Consider the following 5011-nt stretch of genomic DNA (forward strand, 5'->3'; position numbering starts at 1 on the left):
GTTAACATTAGATTTCCCTTGTATAGGCAGCTTAGATTAGAAATAGGATTAGTTCCCGTTTGCATTCTTTTTTCCTTTCAACTTTTAAAATACTTAATAAAAAAATCGATGAAGATCATACCGTTGCTTTATTTCATGGTAGGAAAGAAATGATTGAGGCGTAGGCCTCGATGTACGTTCTTTCCTACTTAGCGGAGAAGAAATGATTGAGGTGTGAAGCCTCGATGTATTTCTTAACCGTTATTTAGAGAAACGATTGTGGCGTAGGCCTCGATGTGCATTCTCTAAATATTCACAAAAAACTTCTTTTTGTATTCCTATTTAGCGGAGAAGAAATGATTGAGGTGTGAAGCCTTGATGTATTTCTTAACCGTTATTTAGAGAAACGATTGTGGCGTAGGCCTCGATGTGCTTTCTCTAAATATGCAAAACAAAACTCTTTTTGGTATGATCTAAGTCACAAAGTTAAGATCCCTTTAAAAAACACCAACCAAAAACACTTCAAGAAACCTAATAAATGTTCAGACTTAAAACAAAAGTAAGGAAGTGATGCGAGACCTTGTAGTGGGTTCTCGTCATCATGGAATTACCCTAAAAGACACAAACCAATCATTTCTTTTTCTTTTGCCTAAGGGCACCGTTATCTCCGCTCCATTGCATCCTAGGCTGTCCCTTATGCAAGAGCGTGAGCGTTAACTCCGCCCAACTAAAAAACACAAAACAAACAGAAAATCCTTAGCCGAGCTACGGTAACTCTGATTCCTGAAAAGGATACGTAGGCAGCGGGGTAGGGCCCGTGCGAGTACAATTCTTTATTTTCCCTACATTTTGCATTCATTTCGCATTTAGACATACATAGACATAGTTATACACCCTTTAGATAGAAACAAACATAGGTGGATACCATCGAGTACGATGGGCGTGAGGGGTGCTAGTACCTTCCCCTCGCGTAACCGACTCCCGCACCTAGATTCTCTGGTCGCAAGACCTTGTTCCTTCCTTTGTTAGGTTTCCTGATATTCCTTTCCCTTATGGGATAAATATATTGGTGGCGACTCTGTTCATTTTTCGCGAGCGTGCGACAGCTGGCGACTCTGCTGGGGAAGTTGCTAGACCTGTTGCTGGTCCATCCTTAGCGAGTCGATCCTAGCCTGCGTTTGTTTGTTTATTCACTGGGTGTTTATTTGTTTTTATGTCTATACCTTGTATATATGTTTGCATGTTTATTCTTCTGCTTGCATATCATGTTTATTTCTGTTTACACATCATGCATATGGATTATATTCTGTGTTCCTTGGGGTCTTCTGTTCTGTTTTGCAGGTTGGGTGGGATGTTCTATGAGGTAAAAGGCCCAATACCCAGGCCAGAGTGACACATAGGATACCTAGGATAGAGTGGATAGTCATGACGCCGATGAGATGTCAGGTCTTGTCTAGTGCGATCATGAGACCCACGCCCAGTCGAGGTCCAAATGGGGTATCATTGTTGGCATGTAGATGCAACAACATTGGTGCCTCAGGAGGATTGATAACGCTGGTTGCCATTTTGACCTACCCTGACCTAGACTACACCCGTGAGTGGGGAGGGATATACATGACAGGTACCGTTGGTGACTATTCTGTTATGATGGTGACTATTGTTCCTATGGTTCCATGATACAAGGCCGAACCTTTGATCTCATGACATCTGATCTATATCAGTTATTCAGAGGATTGTACAGTGGTTACTAAGATTATGTGGACCGTTGACCCCATGCTGTTGCATCGCATAACATCATTTCTTTATCCACTTCATTTATGGGGGATCCAAAAGTCTATTTCCAAAAAAGAGAAAAAGAAAAAAGGAAATAGAAAAATAAAAAAAAAAAGAAAGAAAAGATATTCTATACAAAAAAGGAGAAGCTTTGATTCCAAAAAAAAGAAAATGAAAGATTGTGAAAAGACTTTAGGATCCCTTGGAAATGAAACATTGCATTCATATTATCATGCATCTCATAGTTCCATCAGAAGCTTATTGGGGTCCTCTTTCAATCCAGATTTTTGCTTCATCAACAAATTTGACTTCCCTACATCTGTATCACACGAGGATTAAACAAAAGAGAATCATGGACCGTCTTGAACAAAATCAGGTTGAACTTCGTAAGGACATGGATACTATGGGGGAGAGGATGACCCAACTCTTGGAGACTCTCCATGTTGTTATTCAAGGGCAAGAAGAGCTAAGACAAAGTGTTGCTAAGTTGGCTAATGGTACTCCGACCACTGTTGCTAATGGGGGATCAAAACCTGTGCCCGTGGAAGTTCCTAATAAGGAGGGTTCACATCATGAGAACGATTCTGAACTTGAAACTTTCAAGTTCCCGATCGAGGAAAATGAGAAAAAATTCCATCTCCTGGAAGAAAGATTGAAAGCTTTAGAAGGTCGAAGCTCCTCCGGTTTAAATGCTATTGATTTGTGCCTAGTGCCTGATATCAAGATTCCCGCTAAGTTCAAAGTCCCTAGTTTTGAGAAATACAAGGGTACCACTTGTCCGATGAGTCACATCAAGGCATTTTGCAACAAGATGGCTCCGTATGCAGAAAATGATAAGCTTCTAATGCACTTCTTTCAGGATAGCCTAAGTGGGGCATCCCTTGAGTGGTATACACGACTCGAACGAACCCATGTCCGCACATGGGATGAACTAGCAGAGGCTTTTCTCAAGCATTACAAGTACAACAGTGACATGGCTCCTACTAGACTACAACTCCAAAGTTTAACTCAGAAGGTGGATGAGTCTTTTAAAGAGTATTCACAAAGGTGGAGAGAATTAGCTTCTAGAGTCCAACCTCCTCTTTTGGAACGAGAGCTTGTAGACATGTTCATGAATACTCTGAAAGATCCTTATCTGAACATGATGATTGGGTGTGCTTCCTCCGAATTCTCAAGTTTGGTTGTCGTAGGAGAACGAATTGAAAACGCCTTAAAGATGGGTAAAATCCAAGATATGGCCAATGCTTCCGAATTCACAGAAGAAAAGAAAAGTGAAACAAATGCAATTTCAGAGAATAGAGAAGAAGAACTCCCTGCTTATCCTCAGGTTCATGTTCTTAACTATCACCAAAATTACCAACAACAAGGTCCACGAAGGCCGAGAAGACCACCAAGAAAGATTGACCCGATTCCTATGACCTACAGTCAACTGCTCTCTCATTTACTCAATGAATCCTTGGTCGAACTAAGGGAGGCTAAGCCCCCTCCAACACCGATTCCTCAAGGATATGACTTAAACGCCAAGTGTGAGTACCATTCTTGGGCATCTGGACATTCAACTGAGGATTGTAATATTTTGAAACGCAAAGTCCAAGATCTCATTGACTCCAAAGCGATATCATTCACTCCAAATGGTCTTCACATAAATTGAAGGGTTCATGGGGCTCCCGCACGAGGGATAAGCAAGACGTACTCTTATCTTGAGCATTGCATCGCTCGCATTGCTCGAATCCCTAAAGTAAGACAAAAATTTACAACTCTTGGGTGACTTCGTTGGAGTTTTCTTTTGAAGTAATCTGAAGTATTTGGAAAGAACTGCAAAAAGTATTCAAGATCAACAAGTCCAGACGGAGTCAAGCCTCCTCAACAATGGCAATCATCAATCATTTCTGCATTTTCATTTGTAGTTTTCCTTGTTTTGTTAAATGTTTCTTCCATGTAAAACTTGTTTGTTTTTAATGAAAATAAAAATGCACTGCATATGTTAGTTTCGAATCAATCCATTCGTGTTCACTCATATCTTTCTGTCTATCGATATCAAACTACTTGACTAAAGCAAAAAAATATCAAAAGGAGAATGATGAAAAATAAAAACGCAAAATCTCTAACTGTATGCTTTCGAAGAAAACCCCGCTGAGGATGTACAGGCATTGTTTCAAATCCCCAAACACTGAAGATATAAGGAAGTGCAACCCTCGTTAACCCCTTTTGAGCCTTGAAGTAGGAGTTTCTTTTCTATACAAAAAAAAAACCTCACATTTAACCCAGGGGCAGGGTAGCATTCAATTAACCTGATCGAGCAATCAAAATTCATCAGGAGTATGCATCCAAGGATACAACAATGGTTATCTTTCAAAAAGATTGAGGAAAGTCAATACTACAATGGTAATCCCTCATCAATCAAAGAATGAGGCAGTCACAATCACTCCTACAAGTCAGAGATTCAGGATCACACGACTTATTCAAAAAAGAAAGGATTGAAAAAAAAAAGAGCCCGCTAAGTCAACAACTTGAAAACAAGTGACTTAGGCAAAATTAGGGCATCCCGCTGGACTCCAAAATAAAATTCAAAAAGAATTTGTCCAGGCAAAAGTTAGGGAAATAAAAAAGAAAGGCAAAGCAAAAGCAAAAAACGAGGATTACAACATAAAGATCCTCATCAAAGGAACGAAGTCGTGTGATCAGACACCAAAAAGAAAGTGAGTGACTGCCATGTCCAAGAAGGCTTCATTGGTTCCTCAATCATTTCAAACTCCTCTTGAAGGATGGACGCTCATATCAGGTTAAATTGAACTTAGGACTGGAGAACATCACGAAGAATGGGTGGGTTAGGTTAGACTTTGAGCCTTAAATCCTTTCTTTCTAAAAAACCCGTGAACCAGGCCACGTTACAACCCTTAAAAGACCTAATTGAAGCAGGGTTCGTTTCAAAAGCAAGTTGTGTAAAACTGACTCCTAGATGTTTGCTTACCATTTATGTTGATATCGATATGACAAATAATTCAAACACTGAATGTCACAACTTTATTTCAATAACTTTGATCTCGAAGCTAGCATAAGCATTGCATTAGGATTATCATCTTCAAAACAAATATCTTTTACTTGTGAATAAACACTTGATATCAAGGAAGATCAAACAGTGAACAACTACAGAAAAAGTTGATCGATTCCATGAGCCATTCACTTCAAAGGCTGATTACTCCAAGGGACAAGTTGTGTGAAGACTCTGTCAACTGAGGCATCCATTCACCATTTGTCA

This window comes from Vicia villosa, linkage group LG7, assembly GCF_029867415.1.
Source record: "Vicia villosa cultivar HV-30 ecotype Madison, WI linkage group LG7, Vvil1.0, whole genome shotgun sequence".
Taxonomy (NCBI): Eukaryota; Viridiplantae; Streptophyta; class Magnoliopsida; order Fabales; family Fabaceae; genus Vicia; species Vicia villosa.